The following is a 25,460-nucleotide window of genomic DNA, read 5'->3' as shown; positions in this document are numbered from 1 at the left end:
AATTATATTTTTGCAGACTTTTTGTCTCATACAGTCTAAGGGGGGCATTTTTTGGTCTCACCAGTTTTTTGTTTGTATATTGTGGTTTATGATTTTATATTTTTATTTTTGTGTGTATATCTGTATTTCTTGTGCTCTCTCTTTGTTATTATTATTTTTATTCTTATTTGCTTGCTGTTTTGCATGTTTGTTTATTTGAGAGAGAGACAAGGCATGGAGTTGGTTAGGTAGAGAGGTGGGGAATATCTGGGAGATGTTGTGGGAGGGAAAACCAGATCATAATATATTGTATGAAAAAAAACCATTTTCAATAAAAAAGGATTTAAAAATATTTTTTCCTGTAGTGGTATTGTGTTCCCCCAAAATATTGTGCACCCTAATAAACCTATCTGGGGTCAGAGACAGAGCAGCCACTAGATACAAAGGCTAGAAAATGGTGGCACTCACACCTTTAATCCTAGCATTTCAGAGGCAGAAATCCCTCTGGATCTCTGTGAGTTCAAGGCCACATTGGAAACAGCCAGGCATGGTGACACATGCCTTTAATCCCAGAAAGCAAGCCTTTAATCCCAGGGAGTGATGGTAGAAAGGAAAGATATATAAGGCGTGAAGACCAGAAACAAGCAGCATTTGACTGGTTAAGCATTTGGCTGGTTAAGCATTTGGCTGGTTAAGCTTTTAGGTTTTGAGCATCAGTTCAGCTGAGAGCCATTCAGATATGAGGACACAAAGGCTTCTAGTCTGAGGAAACAAGATCAGCTGAGAAGTTGGTCAGGTGAGGTTAGCTGTGGCTTGTTCTGTTTCTCTGATCTTCCAGTGTTAACCCCAATAATTGGCCTCAGGTTTGATTCTATTAAAAAGAATTTTTAAGATTCATGCTACATTTTCCAAGCCAGAACACATAAAGGGTAAAAAGGGAAGTGACTGTAGAAAAAAATTAAAGACACACAAAATACTTTATTGATCTCTTAGTTTTCTTTGCTCCTGTTTCTTATGAACTGGATATGGTAGAATGTATCAAAGAAGCAGAAGTAAAAAAAAATGTTGGCAAACAAGGGACACATTTCTAGATCCTGTTTATGGTTCTTGAGATGATGCCCTTGAAATGGAACAGGAAAACTGGTGACCCATGTTATAGACAAGCCATCAGAAATGTGAACATGAACCAAGGCAATCACATAGAGGACCTAGAATTCAAAGGGAAAGATGAAATTCTTTCTAGAGAGATGGATGGTTACTGATCATGTGATAGAGCTGATAATGAAAAATGAATTCAGAGAATGGTATGCAAACAAACAATACAGTCTTAGCTGCTTCTACCTGAGTCATTGTCCTTGTTTCAGTATGTTGCTGTGATAAATACAATGACCTAAAGCAACTTGGGAAGGAAAAGGTTTATTTCAGTTTACAAATCCAGTTTACAATCTGTCATTGAGGGAAGTCATGGCAGGACCTTAATCAGTAACTGAAGCAGAAACTATGGAGAAATGCTGCTTACTGACTTGCTCTCTGACTTGGTCCCAGGCCTAAGCTTAGCTACTATTCTCAAACAGCACAGGTCTTCCTGCCTAGGAATGGTGCTTCCCACAGTAGGTTGCCCCTCCCACATAAATCATCAATCAAAACAGTGTCCTATAGATTTCCCCACAGGCCAACCTGACCCAGGCAATTCCTCAACTGAGTATTTCTGTTCAAGTTAACTAGAGCAGTCAACATCAGCAACCAGGACAGCCCCCTGGCCTTTAGGAAAGCAGAACTTCAGAAATGTTTCCATGTCATCAGAGTTTCATGTGCTGTTGCTGTCGTTAGGCCAATTAAGCAAAGCTGAAATGAATTCTGTAATTTGAGACTCTTTTAACTCATTGATTGGCAGAAAACAAAGGTCATTTCCTTTCCCGTTTTGATATTCTGAAAAGGATTCTTCACCTTTTTCAAGTTTAAATCCATACTACTAGGCTTAGAACTATTAAGGCTCTGCTCTTTTATGTTGTTATTAAGTTATAGCTGAGATTAGAAGTTCTTAAAGTTTTCGGAGACACAGTGCTTTTCTGAGCACAGTGCTTCCTATCTAGGAGTAAAAAGTTCAGAATATATGTATTTCATTTTTTCCCCTAAAAGCAAAATTTGAAAAGAGCATATATCTTATTGCATTAGGCACATAGCATGGAATCTATTACTTGCAATCCAAATATATTTTGTAAGAAAGGAAACATGACAGGATAGTCACCCTGACGTCTGAGTCAGCCACCAGCAGTAGGTGGAGGCATTTCACACATAGTTCTTGGTTTCAACACTATGCTCAGTGTAAAGCTCAGTGCATTGTCCAGAAACTCTATGCTGCCAGTGTCCTCATCTCCACAATTACATTATTTGCTCTGAGTTCTCTAAATAGTAATCAGGGTGCTTAAGTCTGTTGTGTACAAAATTTCTATGGAAGTTTATTACCTTTCTCTCAGAAAAAAATACCCCATAAGATTTTTTTTTGTATTGTTTTTCTTTTGAGGCTAGGTCTTATTGTGTAGTTTTAAGCTGGCACTGAAATTGTAAACCTTCTGCCCAACCTTCTGAGTGCCCGGATTTCAAGTATGCATAAGGTCATAGCATTCTTAAGGACAGCATTCTATGGGCCATGATTTGAATCATAGCTACCCGGCCCAGGGGAGATTCAGATGCATTTTTATATACATTCTCCTGGTTACTTTATGGCAGGAGGTCCTGGGAGGATTTCTACTTTCTGAGAAAACGGTATTGAACATAACTTATTGGGTTAGTTTTATAAATTTCTATTTTGTTTGAGGTAACATATATATATATATATATATATATATATTTACTAGGTAATGCACAATTCTTTACTGTTATGGTTTTAAGAATATCTCAAAAGCAAAATAAGGAATGCTGACATGGAAAAACAGAAAAGGGCATTTTTCGTTTGCCTTGTGCCAAGTAGGTGACCTTTCGAATCTGAACTAAAACAAATTGACAATGACAGCTTCAGATTTTCACTGATCTATCTTGGAAAACATAATTGCAAATTGTATCTTACCAGAAGTGCTTTTTTGTAATAAAAATGAATTATTCATGAAAAATCACTTCATTTCATAGGGCACCTGCTGAGAAGGGTTTGCATCGCCTATTGAAGTGTGTGCACAAGCTGTGCAATTAAACCTTCACTATCAAATTTATTTTGCTTTGCTAATGCCTTATAATGCATCATAGGGCGGGCAATGACAAATGTATTTGTATTCATAGAACATTAAAAAAACTAATTACTATTTGAAAAGGTCACTGAAAAGATCAGAGGAAGGCTTTCTGTGGCATTTAGCCACAGATTGAAGTGGTAAGGGACATTTCCTTTTCTTTTGATTGAATCTCTTCTCCACTGTATTCATATTCTCATAGTATCTTCAGAATTAGTTCATATTTTCTACACAAAAATGTCATAGCTCTTGCACATAGCAACAGCTGTGGAAGACAACCTCCTGTATTGTCTATTCATATAATGTTTGGCTTGAACAGGAATCTCACTATCTGATCCCAAGGATGGAAGTCAGATCTCATGGCCACATGTTAAAAAGAAAAAAACTGAACATTTTTGTGTTGAGGATTACAATTCCATCAAAAGGAGCAAAGTAGTCAAAATGCAGATGAAGTTCACTGCAACATACAACACACACCTGAAAAACAAATCAATGCTCATTCATACTTTTCTTTAGCAATTGCATAGACACAAGGTTGTATGTATTCCTTTTATCTGTTAAGCCTTTTTTTCTGTAACCGAACCTTTTATCTGTTGCTTGCCATATACTAATTATAATTTTATGTATTAGTTCTATAGAAATTCTACTCTATTGAACAAAAAGACACAAATGTGGGAAAAAGACTTGTGATGAGGGAGTAAATAATTGGGGTAGGAAGTAGATCAGAGAATGTAAGGGTGACAGTAATCAGAACACATTATATGAATGTATGAAGTTCTCAAAGAACAAATTCTTTCTAATGTACTCATCCTTTCATTTACTCATCTGAAAAAATTTCTTCACCCATTCAGCCATAAGTCTCAGTGGCTGTGCTTGGCAGCTCTATTGATGCAGAGATGAAAGTCGGCTAGAAAGTTCAAGATTAGTGACAGAGATAGGAGTGTATATTTACATTTGTATTGCAGTTGGAAAACTGCCATGATTGATTTGTGCCCTAGGCACTTTGGAAACTTAGAAGTGAGGCACCTCATTCCTCCAGGTGTAGGAGGAATGCCAGAGAAAATTCACCCAAGGGCATATGGAGAGGTGAGAGTCAGTTACGTGATAAGGGAGAGAAAGATATTCTAAGGAGAGCTAACAGACAAGAAACAGCATGTCCAGTTCAGGAACCCTGAGTGCCAAGAGCATGGGGATGGGAGACATGATCAGAACCTGATTCTGTAGTGTCATGAGTATTGGATTCTTATTCTAAGGCAGTGATTTGCCATTGCAGGCCTTTACAGTGGCAAATAATGATCAGAATAGTAGGCTAAAACATTGTAATTATTTATGTGTATGTGTATACTATTGTAGAACCAGAGGACTAATTACAGGAGTCTGGTCTCTTCTTCCACTATGTGGGATAGAACTCAGGGAGTCCAGCTTGTGCAGCAAGTGCCTTTCTTTACCTGCTGAACAATCTCACTAGCCGGAACTCAAGTTTTAAAAGGCTCATTCTAATGGGAGTAGGCAAGATAGACTGAAGGAGGAGAGGAAGAGACAAGGAGCCAGGGGAATTTTTAATAGTATCAGGGTAAATAGTCTGCTCAATGTAGGTCACATTTGTGTAGAGTAGTAATAAGGTGACAGATCTGGAACTTATTTGTAAGAGGAAGTAATATAACCTGTAACTACTCAGACCCAAAATATAAAAAAATGTTGGTAACATAGATAGTAGATCTGCTCAAGATGTTTTCAAAATAAAGTTGTGCCAAGATTTTGTTACTACTGATAAGATTGTAGTAACAAAAGGAAATTAAACAGTAAAGAAAACACTGTTCGCCGGGCGGTGGTGGCGCACGCCTTTAATCCCAGCACTCGGGAGGCAGAGCCAGGCGGATCTCTGTGAGTTCGAGGCCAGCCTGGGCTACCAAGTGAGTTCCAGGAAAGGCGCAAAGCTACACAGAGAAACCCTGTCTCGAAAAACCAAAAAAAAAAAAAAAAAAAAAAAAAAGAAAACACTGTTCTTTGAGGATACTGGATTTTATTCCTCATTCTTAAAAGGGCTGAATGTGTGAATATATAGATCATTTAATTACTTAGAGCTTCAATTTAGCTTTAGCTGCTAAACATGCCAAGTTGTTCTATATAGATTATGGAAATATTTCAACAGTACAATTTTGAATAGAGAAGCATTCTTAATTAAGTACATATTTGTTACTGAATAATCCCCCATAAAACCATAATCTATGATAAAGTTAAAAAGATCAGGAGTGGGGAAGAGACTGTGTGGTCCTCTGTATGGCAATCTTTCCTTGCATTCGGCTAAAGCAAAAAAATATATATATATATTTTTTCTCTCACAACACACTATAGAAAAATTAGTGGCTTCACCTTTGTCTGAAGGTATGCTTTAAGACAGGTTTTCTCCATATAGTTTTGGTCCCTGTCCTGCATCTCGCTCTGTAGACCAGGCAGGTCTTGAACTCACAGAGATCTGCCTGGCTCTGCCTCCCGAGTACTGGGATTAAAGGCATGCGCCACTGCCACCTGGCCTGCAGTGTTTTAATAATGAGTAATTTTTACTCAAGTTTAGTTAGAAAATATTTTAGTATAATAACAAGAAAAAATTTCAGTATACTATTGAAAAAAATTGTATATATCTTTAGCTACAATAGCTGTATTAAATTCTTAGAGCAGTCAGCTCCAACTATATAAGCACAAAGAGTTTGAAGTTCTCTACACCCAGGAAGGGGTTTCATTACTCTTTAAGAAACATGAATGTTTTGGAATACAAGGAATTCCTTTGTAAACTGTGGCAGTATTCATATATTATTAAAGTTTAGTCAAATTTGGGAGTGTGAAAGTTGGTCCCTTTTTAAATGCAAAGCTGTTAATATCAATGCTTTAGTGCAGAGCCTTGTTGACTTGCATTTCCACTGCATGTGCTGAAGCATTTACAATGCTGTTTAATGCCATATATCAGATTTCTTATATTAACTACCCTTCTTCCCTTAATAGCTTTATTTTTATTTTCCCTAATATTTTCCTTTAATTCCAACCTTTCTGAAATGTTTCAGCTTCCTGGAGGGGCCAGTCTCCATCTTGCTTGTCTGTATTTCCATATGGCATAGCTCCTCTTCCTAAATATCCTTCCCTATCTCTGAGAGCTGCTTCTCCTTAATCATTACTTGGGTAGCCCCATTTTTTGTGAACACATTTCACATTGCTCAATCCCTCCTTGAAATTTGTGTTATCTATATCCTCTGGTTCAATGTGCCTCTTATTCTGTTGTAACAGAGCAGTCAGTAGCCTTCTCTTGCTTGACTCTTATCCTTATTAGATGATGAGATCCTTGATTTTATTTATTATGCATATGTGTATATGAGTGTGTTTGCGTTTTGTGTGACTGTGTGTGTGTGTGTGTGTGTGTGTGTGTGTGTGTGTGTGTGTGCAAATGTGGGTTTGTGAAGTGAGTGCGGTGCTCACAGAGGACAGAGACCTTGAACATTCCTTGAGCTGGTGTTACAGATGTGGATGCTAGAAAGCTAACTTGGATCCTCTGAAAGAACTTCACATTCTGTCTGGTACAAAGTGGTCTCAATAACTGATGACCAAATAAGTGAGTGACTGAGAATTAACAGATACTCCAAAGAAAGTTCTGTGCATGCTTTGTGCTTCACCCTATTGGTAAAATTTCCTTCACTGCCACAAAAGGCTACAGGAGAAACAGTCTGGATGCAACACCATCTGTGTATTATCACACTTAGCTTTTCATAGGCCTTATTTCTGGCTAGACATATTGCCACTAACTTTCTCAATTGAGAGAAAAAAATCAAGTTATTTTGATTTAAACTACATCTTTACAAAACAAGGAAGGTTAGTAACCTCTTATGCAATCACATACACAATGACAAGTTTTTATTTAGTTACTGAAATATATAGTACATAATCAACATCCACAGCATCAAATCAGTTTGATTAATACTGGCTTCTGATATTTGTAAAAGAAGGTTTTAATTCATTTTTAAGGTTTTAGTTTATGGGTTCATCAATAAGACAACTGAGTTATTTTTCTAAACCTACTAATGATCCATGTTCTTATTGTCATTAATACACTCTCATCTTTAACCGTCAGAATAAATCTCACCTACTTCTTGCCTCTTGAATACCAAATCTGTCTTTCTTTTAAACTACCAGAATGCTTTTCTAGAAGCCCAGACAAGACCTAACACATTCAGAAACATTTTTTTTGTTCTAGGTGTTCATAAAATAAAATTATAACTACTTGGCTTGATACAGTAAGAAAACAACATGTGCACTCAAGTGCAAAGTAACTGGCTCATACCTCTTTGTTACTTAGCATATCACCACTCAGGGTACCATCTCTGAATTACTTCATACAATATTTTATCCATGACATTTTTTTTTTAATTTTATACAGGCATTTCTTTTTCTTCTATCCTGATAAAATTAAAATCTTGGCTCAATGTCAATACCTGAAAAAATAGTTTTTGACCAATTTCTTTTGCTAAGATTCTATATTCCATCAGTAAAATGTAATCTTAAATATGTGTGATAGTATAACCATCCCCTCACAATACAGTGAATTATACCCCTTTAACTTTTCCACCAGGCTTTGACCAGCCTGGGAGTTGACCTCTGGGAGTTGATAGCTCTGGATCCAGAGTAGCTTTATGAGATGATGCATATTCATTGCTCCTAGGCTGGAGGGTTCTTTTGGACAACCTCTTATGATATATGATTTCTAGCTCAGGAAATTGTGGTGTTTGTTTTTCCATGGGCATTGATGAATCGTCCAATATATGTTACGTAAAGTCAGTAGAGAAGGTTTTTCAAGCTATAAGACTGAGATATTTGGCCGGGCGGTGGTGGCGCACGCCTTTAATCCCAGCACTCGGGAGGCAGAGGCAGGCAGATCTCTGTGAGTTCGAGGCCAGCCTGGGCTACCAAGTGAGTTCCAGGAAAAGGCGCAAAGCTACACAGAGAAACTCTGTCTCGAAAAAACCAAAAAAAAAAAAAAAAAAAAAAAAAGACTGAGATATTTGTATGGGGATAAACATGTCCTTTTAGCTGGACTGTGTGGAGGAAACTATAAAGCAGAATTAATATCTAGAAATATACACTGTGAAATATATCCAAAGAGTGGGCAATGATTTGGAATGTAAGACTCAAACTTAGAAAAATTTTGAAGAAATTATTTTCTTGGTGCCAAACACCTAAAGCCTAAACAACTTTTCTGCTATTATCAAGTCTGCATCTTTTAGATACACAGAAAACAGCAGACATAAATTCTTATGTCCCATGTTTTTCACTAGGCTCACAGCTTTATGTAATAACAAGCAAGGCAATGATTCTCTCTGACCTAGTAAAGCTGTTAGGTTCTTAACTCTCTGCATTTGTTAACAGGACTTTGATTGGAATTGAAAGGCATTTTGTTAACATGACTGAGTTGTGGGGACAGTCTAGTCTAGACTTCTCACTGGAGACATGAAATCACTACAGCTTCATCTGTAGACATATCTACAAGAAACTTTTAAGGATTAACACTTGTAGAGATGACCTTGCCTATCCTTTTCATACTGGGTCTTTTGCATTTCAAGGAGTGAACCTTACACCTTAGCTATATCCAATGTCAGCTTTCAGATATTCATTTCACACTTCATGGCTGCCATGAGTAATGATTTACATATCATACTAGATGGTTTGTATTTTGAAAATATTAATTGCATATACTACAAGATGACCTTACAAAAATATGGCTTTCCATGTTGCTGCAATTCTCACAAATCAGTGAACATTCCTAGCACCTGATAGGCTTTCTGGAAGATATGTGCCAATATATATATGTACCAACTCATAGTTGGTACAATACCAGAAGAGAAGCACAGGGTTCTCTGTATAGAGCCAGAAGCTTGTGTCATGACAGGAAGCACAGTGGCAGAAGCCTTAGAATTAGTTGATTTTCTGGGAAAAGTCTTAACTACAAGAATGTGTTGCTGCTCTGTGTGTTCAGCCCAGTGCTGACCTAAGAAGCTGACTGCATATTTAAGAAGGATATAAGAAGAAAAATATAGTAAGGTATAAGAAGGATATAAGCCAGATAACCTAGCTTTCAAGTTATTTTCACTTCAAAAGTGTGTACTTGTGGTTAAGCTGGTTTTTTAATGTTTCTTTTAGAGGAGAATGAATTCTATTAGAGAAAGGACATGCGTTCAGGACATTCCTTTCTGCCAGTAGCTGTCACTTATTCCTGTGCAATTTTTCCAAATGTTTGTTGGAAGGTTTCCTTACTCTTTCCTAACTGAACTTAGTTGCTCTTCCTATTTGGTGTGTTCTCATTGTACACGTACTTCATTCATACTATATGTGGTCGTTTGAATAGGAATGGCCCGCAGAGACTAACGTGTTTGAATGCTTGGTCAACAGGGAGTGGTACTATTAGGTGTGACCTTGGCAGAGGCAGTGCGTCACTGGGGGTGGGCTTTGAAGTTTCAAATGCTCAAGCCAGGTCTAGTGTCTCTCTGTTTGCTGCTTGCCAATCAGCATGTGGAACTTGTGACTCTTTCTCCAGTACCATGTCTGCCTGTGTGCCACCATGTTTCCCACCATGATGATAATGGACTAAACCTCTGAACCTATAAATCAGCTCCAATTAAATGTTTCCCTTATAGGAGTTGTGGTCATAATGTCTCTTCATGCAATAAAACCCTAAGATACTATGTTAAGCTTTCTAAGACTATATTAAAAGATTTTAGAAATTGGGGTAGAAGATGGATTATTTTGTGACTTTAAAAGGATAAAAATATTGTTTGTATAAAACTTGGCAAAATAATAAATAGAACTATTTTTATTTATAGCTTGATTACAAATATCAGTAATAATCCATAAAATAAGTGGTGGAAACCACATAAGGTGCTACATAACCACATAGTACACTTCTAGTAAGGCATAACATAAGTAATAAAAAAATCCTCAAACAAGTGAAAGGACCTTTGTTCTCTTTTACTATAATATCAAGTAGTATTCATTTATAACAAGACAAAATGACCTGTCTTGTTTGACACATGTCACAGCTATGTTCTGATGCTTATGGGATCAACCACAGCTCTGAGACTTGATTGCAAATGCCCTTCTTCCTTAAGGAGTCATTGCAGAATACCATTCTGAAGGCCTTGGGAAGTCATGACAGGGCATTGAACAAAAGATGGCCCACTGGGAAGAAAAATCCTATTATTCAATAAATCTCTGGATGTCTCAGGAAAACAGAGAGCCCAGAACTGGACTGGAGAATTGACAAGTAAACACAAAATAAATTGATTTAAAAAATATATGTATATACTGCCTAAACACACACACACACACACACACACACACACACACACACACACACACACACACAGACTGTTGCTCATTTGGAATCCTAAAACACTGTTTGGAGTATAGAAATAAATGCTTTGGAAATTACTGGGAAGAAAATTATCTCAGGAGGTTTTTCATTAACATTTTTTAAATGAACAAAAATAAAATTAATTCAAATACATTATTTTGATGTTATTGTTTGACCTTAGTGTGTGTGAGCAAGAGGTCAAAAGAAGCAGTTTCTTTAAAGTGTGTTTGAAATGTGTGATATCTTTTCAGACTTTGACACCAGTAGGTTCATCTTGGACTCACTCTGAGGGAGTTTAGTCCTCATTTAGGAGGTAATGCTCATAATATTCATAATGTAATACTGAAATTCCCTTCTGAAATACTTTTGTTCTTTATGAAAGGAAGTTCAGCTTCTTAGTATGTTTTTTTCAAAAACATATAAAATAACTCACAGAGTTCAAGGGAACACATATTTCTTTTAAACTTCCCATACTATTTAACAAAATTGCCACCATTACCAGGTGGGGGGAAAGCTAACCCCACTTCTTTCTCTATGTGGTACATGCAAGTTTACATGTACATGATTTTTCTGACTAAAATATAACAGTGTTGAAAATTTCCTTTTGAAAATTTGCATATCAAAAGATTTAAACATAAAACTGAAAGTTATTGTTCATGGTAAGACCAAACCCAAGTAATTTTACATTATTTTGCAAGGCTGAAAAAGAAAATGGCTATTTTGGTGTTAATTTATATTACAATAAGAATATTTCTTACATAGGCTGGTAAAACTAATGATGAGATGAAATATTATTGTAAATATTTAAAAATAATTTTATAGAAATCAAATGCCCATTATATGTGAAGCACTCCAGTATGTAGTGGTGCTTGTAAATAAAGGGCCTTACCTGGGTCTTAAGCAGACAATAAGATGGATAGTAAGCGAGAGACAGACACAGCAGTTTCTAGGTGGGAAGGCAGGGAAATGAACAGAAGAGACATCTAACTCTGTGGAGGGAAGCAGAGAAGGTTCTGAAAATTTCCATGTCTCTAGCTTTGGTTCCTTGCAAGACTTATAAAGAGATTATTTAATATATTGGTTAAAATTGCTTTCTAAGCAATGTTCCCTAAAGCAAGCACTCTTACTCCAGCTCAGTCATCTGCAGAATGAGGAGAATGATAGCATTTGCCTCATACAATTATTAAAAAATGAATAAATCAACATTCAGATGTTTGTTTAGAGTAGTGCTTACTCTAAGTAGTTTTCACACAGTGAATGCTTAGTATTATTCACTATCTGGAGCTTGTTTGGTCATCAGGTAACAGAATAGTAGGAGTCTGTTGCTATAGGCTGACATAATTATGAACACTAGTGGTCACCAGCATTTGTGTGCCAGGTGGTTTCCATGATATGAACAAAATCAGTCACATGGAATATCTAATATAAAAAGAATGATAAAGTCAGAGCCAAATGGAGCAGAAACATAGAGGTTTGGGTGAAGGAAATATAACCTTGAAAAGACACTATTAAATAATAGTCTGAGAATGAAAGGTGTTACTCAGTGATAGAACATTTGCCTAGCGTGAGCAAGGCCTGGATTCCAAGCCCAGCACTTAAAGTAAAAAGGATGTTCTGATAGGAAGAATGGAAAAATCACTGCTTAGGGGATTCATGAGCATTAAGGAAGAAGGGATTTTTTTTTTTTTAGAAATGTCAAATTGTATTTTAAACAAAAGTAATTAAATAAACTTTTGTTACTGGGAGGTCACTGTGACAATGTCCTTGAAAATGGGTTTGAATGGATTCTTACAGATTGATGACAATGCTGAGAAAACTAACAGCAGATTATTTGAGAATTTAGGTTGTAAAAAGTATGAGGAAATATATAATAATGGGTTGCTGTCTATGATTTTGAATGTTTTCATCACAAAGCTGATAAATATTTGAAAAACAGACATGTTTCACAAGTTTATACAACACATATAACAGTACAAAGTACTCAATAACTACAGTCATGTTTTTATATGTTGTTTAACATCCATTTATTTGGAAACTAAAAGATAATAAAGGGATGAAGTGTTAAAGCAAAGTAAGAGGGCATGTGGCACCTACAAGTCAGAAGACGGCTGCTAGATGGTAGAGAATCTGGGAAGGAGAGACGGAAAGGGGAGGAAGCCAGGGGAGCACTGTCCAAGGAGGAGGGCACAAGTTTAGTTTTGAGCAAATTTGATAAACTGGTGTGGATAAAGGAAAAGGATTAGAAGCTAATAATATTGTCAAAAATATTAAATTTAAAGTTTTGAATGTGGTCAGTGGCAAGAGCTGGACATTATTGGACTTTGATATACTGTGCAATATTTGCAATAATCACAGGGAACTGTGATTATATTTGAAGTGTGTGACCCAGCTATGAAGTTCGCTGTCCCTAGGTAAGGAACAGAATGTTTTGGAGGCACTGCCTTTGCGATGAAACAAATCTTCAGAGTTGTGTGATTCTGCCTGGCAGTAGTCAGAGCCTCACTGGGATTTAGGACACAAATCACTGTATTCATTCATTCATTCATTCATTCATTCATTCATTCATTCATTCATTCATCTATTTATCTATTCAGCTTTCCCATTGGCTTAGAGGGTGCACCTGAGTCTACTGACATTTCAGCTACCTTCTGTGGCCCTTCAGTCAGTCCTGCTGCTCAGGCTGTGCCTTTGTAAAACTTTATATTGTCTCCTTGGATTTTTTACCTCAAAGCTATTTAACAAAAACATTGTAGTTTAAGTTTAATCTATTTTTAAAGCTTTGTTTCAGCTATGATGTATTCCGAAACCCGTGAACCCATCTCCCAACATTAGCATTAAAATAATTTAAGCACCCAGTGGTGGTGGCACATGCCACCCAGCACTTGGGAGGCAGAGGCAGGCAGATCTCTGAGTTCAAGGCCAACCTGGTCTATGAAGTGAGTTCCAGGACAGCAAGGACTAAACAGAGAGACCCTGTCTTGAAAAACCAAAATAATAATAAATAATAATAATAATAATAATAATAATAATAACAATAATAATTTAAGTTAGCTTTGCTACTGAGACTCAATTGTTTTTCTTAATTAAGCTAAGCCACTGTGTATATGGTTCCTCAATAAAAACTTATGTGTTATAGCTGTGAAACACTTCCTTGTTTTATTTTTTATCATCAAAATTCTACTTAGACTAACATTATTGTTATTATCAATTAGACAATACAGGTTAGAAAGAAATCATCTTCATAATAGTTCACAGAAAAAAATGCCCAGTAGGACAGAATATTTCCATGAGATAAACACACTACATTACAGGCAGTGGGGATCTCCCCACACCTGTTCACACCATGCCAGATACCAGAGAAAGAGGGCAGTAGCAAACATGTAAGGGCACATCATAAACAAAAGACATTCTCAAGTCTGTGGTCTTAGGGCCTTGCCTATCTGAGATTCACCCATCAGGGTTTCACTTCCTGGTGGGCTGACACCCTGAAATCAACTGCCATCTGCTGCCCCTCTGACATGACCACTGGCACAGGACAACAAATGTTTGGGGGAAATGAATACATTCCTTAATGAAAGCCAGGAAAACACACACACACACACACATACACACACACACACACACACACACACACACACACAGAGCAAACAAAAGACATAGACCAAAAAGCAACTGGAGGAAATGAATAAATACCTTTTAAAAAGCCAAGAAACAAACAAACAAACTGTTGAAGAAAACAAATAAAACTGGTCAAGACCTGAAAATGGAAATAGAACCAGTAAAGAAAACACAAAATGAGGGAATTCTGGAAATGAAAAATTTAGGAATTTGAACAGTCACCAACAGAATGAGAGATGGAAGAGAGAATCTCAGGCATAGAAGATACAATAAAAGAAATGAATACATCAGTCTAAGAAAATGTTAAATCTAAAAAAATTCCTAACAAAAAATATCCAGGAAATCTAGGACACCATGAAAAGACCAAGCCTAAGAATAACTAGGAATATAGGAAGGAGAAGAATCCCAGCTCAAAGGCCCCAAAATATTTTCAACAAAATAATAAAATAAAATTAAAGAAGGAGTGGTGCCTAAACATCTAGCACCTAATCTACATAATCCTTAAGAATGCTTTACAAAAAAAGGTTCCAGACACCCAAAAAATGGAGTCAAACACAGCTTCATGGAAACTGACTTTCCTTGGGTAGGCTCTGTTTGCTAGTAGCAAACAGGCATGGCTCCTTTAAGAGGCTGCTTCCTGGCTTGTGCAGGAAATGAAATGAAATGAAAATGGATGGCCCAGGTGGTCCAGCATCTCAAAATGCATCTGTTATATTCTCAGAATTCTGCATCCAAAACAGCTTCAAAGACTGCACCAGCTTGCTTCATAGATCCATTTGCTTGGAATATCTTATTCAACATTTTACCTTGAGGTAATGTCTATCTTGCTGCAGGGGCAGAAGAATTGGTCCTGTTTTCACGTCCATTCTATCAGTTTGTATCTTTTTATTGAGGAATTGAGACAACTTATATTGAGAGATATCAACAACCAATGATGGTTGATTCCTGCTATTGTTGTTGTTGGTAGTGCTGGTGGTGCTGGTGTTGGTGGTAGTGGTTGTGGTGGTGGTGGTGGTGGTAGTGTGTGTATTTCCTTTCTTTTGGCTTTGCTTTGTGAGATTATTTTTTATTTTCATGGATGTAGTTAACCTCCTTGGGTTGGAGTTTTTCTTCTAGCATCTTCTGTAGCGCTGGATTTGTAGACAGATATTGTTTCAATTTGACTTTAATCATAGAATACCTTATTTTCTCCATCTATGGTAATTGAAAGTTTTGCTGGATTTAGTAGTCTAAATTGGCATCTCTGTGCTCTAAGAGTCTGCAGCACATATATCCAGGTTCTTCTGGCTTTTATCGTTGCCACTGAGAAGTCAGGTGTAATTATACTAGCTTACCTAGTATAATTATATTAATTATACTAGACAGCTAATTACAATATTATAATAATGTTACTTGGTCATTTTCTCTTGTAGCTTTTAATATTCTTTCTTTGTTCTTTTATGTTTAGTGTTTTGATTATTATGTGTCATGGGAACTTTCTTTTGTGTCCCAATCCATTTGGTATTTCTGTATGTTTCATGTACCTTTATAGGCATCTCCTTTGTAAGCAGACCTTTCTTTCTCACCTATAAGTTCTGAAATAAACAACATGGGACTTAGTATTAATGATAAATGCTCAGCCAATAGCTCATACATGTTACTAGCTAACTCTTAGATTTTAAATTAACTCATTTCCACTCCTTTAAGGCTGCCATGTGGCTCTTGGCTTTACCTGTCCTTGAGCATGTTTCCCTCCCTCTGTGTGCCCTAGAGACTCCCAAGACTCTGCCCATCTTCTTCCCAGTGTTCTGTCTGCCTCTAAACTTCTTGCTAGTTATTGGGCAACCAGCTTTTTATTAATAATGACAACACATTTTCACAATATACAGAAGGATTATGCCACAGCATTTCCCCCTTTTGTCTAAATAAAAAAGGAAGGTTTTAACTTTAACAAGTAAAATTATATGCAACAAAACAGTTATTTAAGTAAGAATTACAATTACAATATCCAGTCCATTTGTATTTGGCAAATTTGGAGAAAATATTATTTATCTTATCTTTGTGAGTCCAAAGTTTTATACCTAATTTACCTTCTATTATAACTAAGAAAAATTTTGACTATGACTATCTAGTATTCAAGTCTTCCTGGCTCCATCCTGCCCTGACAGAGGCCAATACAGCTTTATTTATCAACCAATCAGAGCAAAACATTCACAGCATACAGAAAGACATCCCACAACAACGAGGTGGTTCTTCGAGAAAATCATCAAGGTAGTAGACAAACCCTTATGCAAACTAACTAAAAAACACAGAGAAAATATCCAAATTAATAAAATCAGAAATGAAGGGAGACATAAAAACAGACACTGGGGAAATCTAGGGAATTATAAGAACACTTAAAAACCCGTACTCCACAAAGCTAGAAAAATCTAAAAGATATAGATAATTTTCTCAAAAGGTATCACTTACCAAAATTAAATCAAGATGAGATAAACAATTTTTTTTATTTATTATTATTTATTATTATTATTATTATTATTTTGGTTTTTTCGAGACAGGGTTTCTCTGTGTAGCTTTGCGCCTTTCCTGGGACTCACTTGGTAGCCCAGGCTGGCCTCGAACTCACAGAGATCTGCCTGGCTCTGCCTCCCGAGTGCTGGGATTAAAGGCATGCGCCACCACCGCCCAGCCGAGATAAACAATTTAAAAATATAGACCTATTACCCCTAGTGAAATAGAAGCAGTCATTAAAAGTCTCCCAACCAAAAAAAGTCAAGGGCCAGATGGTTTTAGTGCAGAATTATACCATAATTTCAAAGAAGAGTTAATGCCAATACTCCTTAAATTATTCCACAAAATAGAAATATTGCCCAATTCATTTCATGAAGCCAAAGCTACCCTGATATTCAAACCACATAAAGACTCAACAAAGAAAGGGGATGGGGATAGCAGAGAAAGAGGAGGAAAGGAGGTCATCAGGGGCCAGGCACCCAGCTACACTGCCAGCTATGGAGTAAGAAGTAAAGATAAGATATACAGAAATAGAAAAAGTAAAATCCCAGAGGCAAAAGGTAGATGGGATAATTTAGTTTAAAGAAAGCTGGTTAGAAATAAGCCAAGCTAAGGTCAGGCTTTCATGAGTAAAAAAGTCTCCATGTAAATTTATTTGGGAGCTGAGTAGCAGGTCCCCCAAAGAGCGAAAGAGTCAAAAGAGTAAGAAAACAACAACAACAACAACAACAACAACAACAACAACAACAACAACAAAACAACTACACTCATACTTCTGGATACCTGATGTTTGGTAAAGAAGCTAGAAATACACAATGGAAATAAAAAATATCTTCAACAAATGGTGTTGGTCAAACTGGATGTCTCCATGTAGAAAAAAATGCAAATAGATCCTTATTTATCACCCTGCACAAAACTCAAATACAAGTGGATCAAAAATCTCAACATAAAACCAGATAAACTGACCCTGGTAGAAGAGAAAATGGGGAATAGTCTTGAATTCATTGACACAGGAGACAGCTTCCTGAACAGAACACTGATAGTGCAGGCACCAAGGTCAGCAAATAAGAAATGGGACCTCATAAAACTGAAAATCTTCTGTAAGGTAAAGGACACTGTAAATAGGACAAATCAGCAACCTACAGAATCTGAAAAGTTTTTTTTAATCAACTCCACATCCAACAGAAAGATAATATCCAAAATATATAAAGGACTCAAGAAACTAGATATCAAAAATCCCAAATCCAAATAACCCAATTAAGAATGGGGTACAGATCTACATAGAAAATTCTCAGTAGAAGAATTTCAAATGGCTGAGAAGCACTTGACTTTGTCCAACATCCTTAGCAATCAGGGAAATGCAAATCAAAACTTCTTTGAGATTCGATCTTATATCTGTCAGAATGTCTAAGATAAAAACACAAGTGACATATTTTTGTTCCCATCATTAAAAAAAAAAAAAAAAACACAAGTGACAGATCATGGTGGAGAGGATGTGAAATGAAGGGAGCACTCCTCCTTTGCTGGTGGGAGTGCAAACTTGTACAGCCACTATGAAAATAAATACGGCAGTTCCTCACAAAGTTGGAGATCAATCTACTTCAACTACACCACTGTTGGGCATATACCAGAAGAATGATCCATCCTACCAAAGAGATAGTTGCTTAACTATGTTCATTGCATCTTTATTCATAATAGCCAGGAACTTGAAACAACCTAGATGTCTTCAACAGAAGAATGGATAAACAAAATGTGGTTCATTTTCACAAAGAAGTGTTACTCAGCTATTTAAAAAATGGCATCATGAAATTGTAGGCAAATGGATGGAACTAGAAAAAAATAAACATCCTGAGTGAAGTAACCCATACCTAGAAATATAAACATGGTATGTATTCACTTATAAGTAGATATTAACTGTTAAGCAAATGATAACTAAGCTACAATCTGTAGACCCAGAGAGGTCAGGTAAAGAAGAGAGGTCTAATGAGCAATGCAGGGAGCTCCCTGGGCAGGGGAAATAGAATAGATTTTGTGGGCAGAATGAGAGCTAGTTGGGGTGAAAGTGAGAAGGATCAGATTGGGGTGGAGGGATATGGGATAGAAGGAGAGAGTGTGGTGATATTGTGTTCCCCAATATATTGTGCACCCTAATAAACTTATCTGGGGTCAGAGAACAGAATAGTCACTAGATATAGAGGCCAGAAAATGGTGGCACACACACCCTTAATCCTAGCATTCCAAAGATTCTGTCTGGATTTCTGTGAGTTAAAAGCCACCCTGGAAACAGCCAGGCATGGTGACACACACCTTTAATCCCAGGAAGTGATGGCAGGAAGCAGAAAGGTATATAAGGTGTGAGGACTAGGAACCAGAGCCTGGTTAAACTTTTAGACTTTTAACAGCATTTCATCTGAGACCCATTAGAATGAGGACACAGAGGCTTCCAGGTTGAGAAAATGAAATCAGCTGAGGAATTGGCAAGGTGAGGTTAGGTGTGGCTGGTTCTGTTTCTCTGATCTTTCAGCATTCACCCCAATACCTGGCTCCAGGTTTTTTTTTTAATTTTAATTTTATTAATAAGACCTTCTAACAATTCATGCTACAAGAGAGTGCAGAGAAAATGGCTGGAACTGGGGTGCATTTGAGGGGTGGTGTGGAAACCTAATGCAGTGGAAACTTTCTAGAATGATCCTAGTGAGGACTCCTAGTAGTGGGGGATATGGAGTCTCAAGTGGCCATCTCTTATAGCCAGGCAAGTCTTCCAGTTGTGGGCCTGTGTTTCATTTGGTTGAGTTCTTGGCCAATGAGGTCTTATGGAGATCCCTAAACAACCCAAGCTGATGGTAGGATAGAGGGTTGCTCTCTGCAAACTGACAGCCAGATCATTGCCAAGGACAACATCCACATAGCTCATTCATTAAACATGGAGAGATCAAACTGCTGCCTACACGAAATCTTCACTCATATGTTCTAGTCTGTTTGGTGCAGGAAGGTACTCTGCAGGTTACCAAAAGAGAAATGTGGATACCAACTGGCCATAAAACACTTGGTCAACAATCTGTCCTGCCTGCAACATGTTCTAGGATAATGGCACAGAACTTGTGACAGTGGCCAGCCAATGTCTGATTTAACTTGAGGGAGCCCATGTCCAGCACTGCTTGGGTGGCCAGGAACTGCAGACTGGCTAGCCCAGAAACCTATAGTAGAACCAAACATGTCTGGTCAAAAAAAAAAAAAGTCAATGTACTGGCTGTCTTTGTGTGTCAACTTGACACAAGCTAGAGTCATCAGAGGAAGGAACCTCTCTTGAGGAAATGCTTTGATGAGATCCATCTGTAAGCCATTTTTTCATTTGGTGATCAATGGGGGAGAGCCCAGAGCATGGTGGGTGATTCTGGAAGAAGGTGGTCTGAGCAAGTCAAGGGAAGCAAGTTAGTAAGCAGCTCCCCTCCATGGCCCCTGGATCAGCTCTTGCTCCAAGATACAGCCCTGTTTGAGTTCCTGTCCTGACTTCCTCCTTCAGTGGTAAACAGCAATGTGGAAGTGTAAGCCCAATAAACCTTTTCTCCCCAATCTGCTTTTTGGTCATGGCATTTCATAGGAACAATAAAAATCCTAAGACAATATCTGTGAAATGATTTCTAATAATATTTTGCTATACTCACAGATTGATGCCTTGTCCAGTTGTTATCCAGCAGCAGATGGGAGCAGATTCAGAGACCCATAGTCAGATATTAAGCAGAGATGGTCAAAATTGGAGGTCTGCTGTGGGATGTCTTTCTGTATGCTGTGAATATGTGTTGCTCTGATTGGTTAATAAATAAGCTGCTTTGGCCTGTGGCAAGGCAAGTTAGAGGTAGATGGAAAATCTAAGGAGAAAGACAGGAAGAGAAAGGCAGAGGTGGAACAGATGCCAGCCAGTTGCCCAAGGAGCAAGATGCCAGCAGACTGGTAAAGCCACTGCCACGTGGCAACATATAGATTAATAGACATGGGTTAAGTTATAAGAACTAATTAGCTAGCAAGAAGCCTGAGCCATTAGGCCATGCAGTTCATAATTAATATAAGCCTCTGTGCGTTTACTTGGGTCTGAGCGGCTGCAGGACCTTGTAGGGCACAAGAAAACTTACAACTACAGAGGTTCTTCATCAGGTCCTTCCCTTTGAAGCTTGGGTGATCCCAGGGAAAGGGCATGGAAATATTATAGGAGTCAGAGTGAATGGAGGACACCAGCAGAACATGGCCCACCAAATCAACTAAGCAGTGTGCATATGTGCTCACAGAGATTGATGTGGCAATCACCAGGCCTGCATAGGTCTGCACCAGGTCATATATATATATATATATATATATATATATATATATATATAGTAGCTGAACAGCTTGGTGTTTTTGTAGAACTCCTAACTGTGGGAGTGGGTGTGTCTCTGACTCTTTTGCTTGCTCTGGGGACTCTCTTCCTCTTATTGGGTTGTCTTGTCAGGGTTTTTATCTTGTCCTATTGTATTGTGTTTTGTAGTGTTTGGTTATTGTTTCTTGGAGGCCTGCTTTTTTTCTGATGGGAGATGGAGGGGGGATGAATGAGGCAGTGAGGGAGAGGTGCCAGGGAGCTGGCAAGAGTGGAAGGAGGGGGAGCTGGTTGGGATGTACTGGATGAGAGAAGACTATTTTCAATAAAAAAGTTGTGAGTGTTTTTATCATACACCTTAATGATAGATTTATTGTTGTTTAACTTTTCCTATCTCCCTAATCTCTTCCCTCCTTCACTTTCTCCTTTTCTTCCTTTCCTCTTTCCTTTATCTATTTTGAACATGATAAACGATTATGCACACCAGGCCTTTGACTGAAAAATCCTATTTTTGAACTACACTATAAATAATTTTGTTTTCCCCCCAATTAAATTAAAAAACAAATTAGCTTTTCCTAGACAGTTCTAATCATCAAGAGTTTTTTGCCTTGTGTCATTTAAGAGGGTAGATGTCCCAAACTTGCCCACATGGCTTGATTTAAACTGGCTGAGGTTCTTCCTTCCCCCATCTTTTTACTCTGTATTTATGATTCCTGCACCAAATGAATTATTCCCATACAAATCTTTTTCTCATGGTGTGTCTCTAGGGGCAATCTAAACTAAGAGAATGTTAATGTAAATTAAACCCAATATGAAATATGCTAATTTCATAAATGCTATGTAATGTTAGACACAATCCAATGGATCTAAAGATAAGTGGCATAAGTGACACATGAATAATTGAATTTTCGACGGGGCTTAGAAAACTAGAAAGTTCAAGTGTATCAAAACTGAAGAATGGCATCCTAGGTAGATGATACAGCATGGACAGTGAGTAAAAGTGAAAAGGAATGAACTATTCTGAAAACGGTGTGTAGACCAGTGTGGTAAAAGAAATTAGGAGAAAGGTCAAGATGAAGGACCTTTGATGATACTGGGGGCATGATGTGGTGATATTTTGTTGTGCTCTAACAAATAAAGTTTGCCTGGAGATCAGAGTGTGGAGCTAGCCACAAGAGGGGGTGGGGGGAGGCACACACCTTTAATCCCAGCACTTGGGATCTAATGCCTTTGATCCCAGTGCTTGGGAGGCAAACACCTTTAAATACCTGCACTTGGGAGGAGGAAACAGGAAGTGATATGGCTGAGTGGAGAGAGGAAGTGATAAGGTGGGGATGGAGACAGAAGCTCACCCATTGCAGTCTGAGGATGTCTAGAGGTAAGAAGTCTTTCTAATGGCTGGCTCCTCTGCTTCTCTGATCTTTCAGCATTTACCCTGTTATTTGACTCTGGTTTTTATTGTTAAGACCAATTAGAATTCACACTACAGCATGGTGAAAGAGACTGTCTATGTTGAACTCACATGCTCAGTTTATTCTTTTCACAGTGAGTGGGCATAAAACTATTTACACATACCAGTATCTTCATCACAATATATTCTTAAAATGGCAAGAAATGAAGTAAGCTAGGACATAGCATATGTAGAATAGACAATTAAGAAACTATTTTTATAATTATATTGTTATCATCTAGAGAACGTTACCTAGTTCAACAGCTATTTCAGTTAGAAAGAGATTACTGGTGCTAGAGGTGTTTTAGCTAATGAATCAGAAGAATGGAAATAGGGAGTTAAGAGGAGAATCTAATGTGGTGCAAAAGTTTTTATGTTAAATAAGTATTTAGGTTGTGATGTTTTAGATTGTTCATTCTAACTTGAACAATGAACTAATAGTATTATAATTTTGGATCTATCATATATAAGCATAGTGAATTAAAGATTGTAGAGTAGTAAGAAAGATTCAGTTTTTTTGAAGTGTCTTTTTTAATTGAAAAGCTAACAAATTGTCTAGTTACATCCTCCCTCCCAAACCAAACTGGGTAGTAAAGTGAACATATTCAAAGGTGAGAAGATTAAAAATTAAAGGGGAAAAACAAGACAAAACAAGTCCTCAGATCCAGTTGAGAGAGCCCGCTGCATACAAGCTCACCAGCAGCAGGAGGCTGGGAGACACCCTACCCTAACCACCCAACTCGCAACATTGACTTCAAGTTGCCTTGTTCCAGTTTCCGACTCATGAACAAAGATGATGTTTTGTTAATTCTAGTTCAGAATACTTCTTGCACGTTGTTTTATTTACAACTCCAACTTTGAAAGGCTCACTCAAGTTAGCTGGACAATGACTTAGGCAGGAATCGCTTTACAGAAAGAGGGAAAGCCCAAACTGCCACTTTCCACAGAGAACCCGAAGTTCAGCTTTATTCAGAGTAATGAACAAAAAAAAAAGAAACTTCTGCTCATAGAAGAAACTCAGCCATAGGTCAGATCTGTACTGGAACTACACACGCAGAGGACAAGGCTGCGTTTGTCTACTGTTCTCTAATATTAGCAATTATAAACAGAGCAGTGCAACTAGCATTTGGAACAACCCTTCTAGTGTTACAGTGTCAGGCACAGCACTTCACTTCTCTTCACACCACTGGTTCTCTTTGCGTACCTGGGCCTCTTCCTCTTCAGTAAAGTTGTTTTTGATATTGAAGGTTATGGTGGTATTTTATTTGTACTGAAATGTGATTTTCATTGTATGTTACTAAATAAAGTTGCCCGGGGGTCAGAGCTATTAGAGCCATAGCAAGAGTATGGCGGCGGCGGCGGCGGCGGCGGCGGCGGCGGCGGCGGCGGCGGTGGCGCACGCCTTTAATCCCAGCACTTGGTAGAAGAGCTAGGTAGATCTCTGTGTGTTCAGGGATACAGCCAGCATTGGAGATATACATCTTTAAGACCTGGAGGACGGTACTTACAGGCAGTGACGAGGCAGTCATGTGTTTGGGTTTACAACCAATGAGAAGGCAGAACAGAAAGACTATTTAAAGACAGACACACAGGGAGAAGCTCTCTTTCGGGGAAGCTAGGAGCACTGCAGGAGGTAAGATTTTAGCTCTGAGCTGTGACCTCTCGGCTTTCTCTTTTACATTGGTTCTGTGTTTCTTATTTTAATAAGACCGTTGGTTACATCTACAGAAGGTTTTACAAATCTCCTCAGGAGTTTTCCCCTTAATCATATTGGCCACAGTCTTGCATGTGACATCAAGCAAACCTTTAATGTCTAAGTAATTGGCAGCCAGAATAAGTTCAAAAAGTGTTCCTTGGTCAACTTTCAGGAATTCTTGGTTCCAAACAGGAATATCATCTGTCTGCTTTTCTTTGTTCTTATCATCTTCAGGAGAAAGGGGGGTCATCCTTGTGATGGGTGCACCACTGAATGACCTTTTTTTAGAATTGCTGCATTAACATTCGGTAAAGGAACAGAATCATCATCTCCCTCATCATCCATTCCTAAATCTTCCAGCATGGTCATGATGGTCACAGATTGTTTGGCAATTTCTACATCAACTTCAAATATCTTTCCATCAGAACTCTGCAACTTAATCGAAGGCATGGTGCTTGGTCTCAAGACCGTGGGCCTGAGGCAGACGGGTGGCGATCAGAGAAGAAGAGAAACACCTAGGACAAGGCCACTACGAAAGATTCAGTTTTTATCAATAAGTAAGAGCCAAAAAAACAAAACAAAACAAAACAAAACAAAACAAAACAAAACAAAACAAAACAAAACAAAACAAAAAAACCCTTGCCCAGGGTCCTGTGCATAGAAGGTATATCTTTGGCTGCTTCCAATTGTGTTCTTCCCTGGGACAAGGGATTGTGTTCACTTGCATTATTGTTCTAGCCCCCAGGACCCCAAAATATTTCACTTAGTTGGTCCCAAACATACTTTTAGAGTCCATTAGGCTATTTCCTCCTAGGATGGTCCATGAACCCCTGTTACACATTTTTATTCTTGGTGGAAAATAGCCATGGATAGTTACATGTTTTGGGCATGAATGACAACACTTGTGCATGATGCTTACATGTCCATGCAGGGCATGTTGCCAAGCTGATGATAAAAGAGGGAGATGAGACCACAGGATCATAGGATAAAGATTAGAAGTCAGTACTTTCTTGGCTATCCATTCTGTTGTAGAATTTCTGGGAAACCAAAAATTCTAAATTAGAACTCAGCTTTTGAGATCATTAAAAAGATATATATATATATATATATATATATATATATATATATATATATATATATATATATATATACACTTTCTGGTTTATTAGCTTGCTTCATGAATCAAACATCTAGACAAAATGATATATTGATTTCTGTTTGTACACTTGGCTCCAAATTTCACAAATGTTGGGTATTTATCTAGTAAA

General features: G+C 37.7%; 1 long non-coding RNA gene and 1 pseudogene across 2 annotated transcripts in view; one reads left to right on the top strand and one right to left on the bottom strand.

Moving 5' to 3' along the window:
- Nucleotides 1-23,428: 23,428 nt before the first annotated feature.
- Nucleotides 23,429-24,673, bottom strand: LOC102925865 (S-phase kinase-associated protein 1-like; annotated as a pseudogene). The gene is made up of 2 exons (XR_013045183.1): nucleotides 24,228-24,673; nucleotides 23,429-23,743 (listed from the first exon to the last, which is right to left on the bottom strand). The product of XR_013045183.1 is annotated as an S-phase kinase-associated protein 1-like (transcript).
- LOC143268938 (uncharacterized) overlaps nucleotides 23,622-25,460 on the top strand; it is a 174,215-nt gene continuing 172,376 nt past the window's right edge. Inside the window, exons 1-2 of the long non-coding RNA XR_013045184.1 lie at nucleotides 23,622-23,743; nucleotides 24,228-24,749. This is a non-coding gene — a long non-coding RNA (uncharacterized LOC143268938). The remainder of the gene's footprint in view (nucleotides 23,744-24,227; nucleotides 24,750-25,460) is intronic.

This window comes from Peromyscus maniculatus, chromosome 16 (assembly GCF_049852395.1).
Source record: "Peromyscus maniculatus bairdii isolate BWxNUB_F1_BW_parent chromosome 16, HU_Pman_BW_mat_3.1, whole genome shotgun sequence".
NCBI classification, from domain to species: domain Eukaryota; kingdom Metazoa; phylum Chordata; class Mammalia; order Rodentia; family Cricetidae; genus Peromyscus; species Peromyscus maniculatus.
The sequence above is the reverse complement of the archived record's forward strand: the minus strand, read 5'-3'. Positions and strand labels throughout refer to the sequence as shown.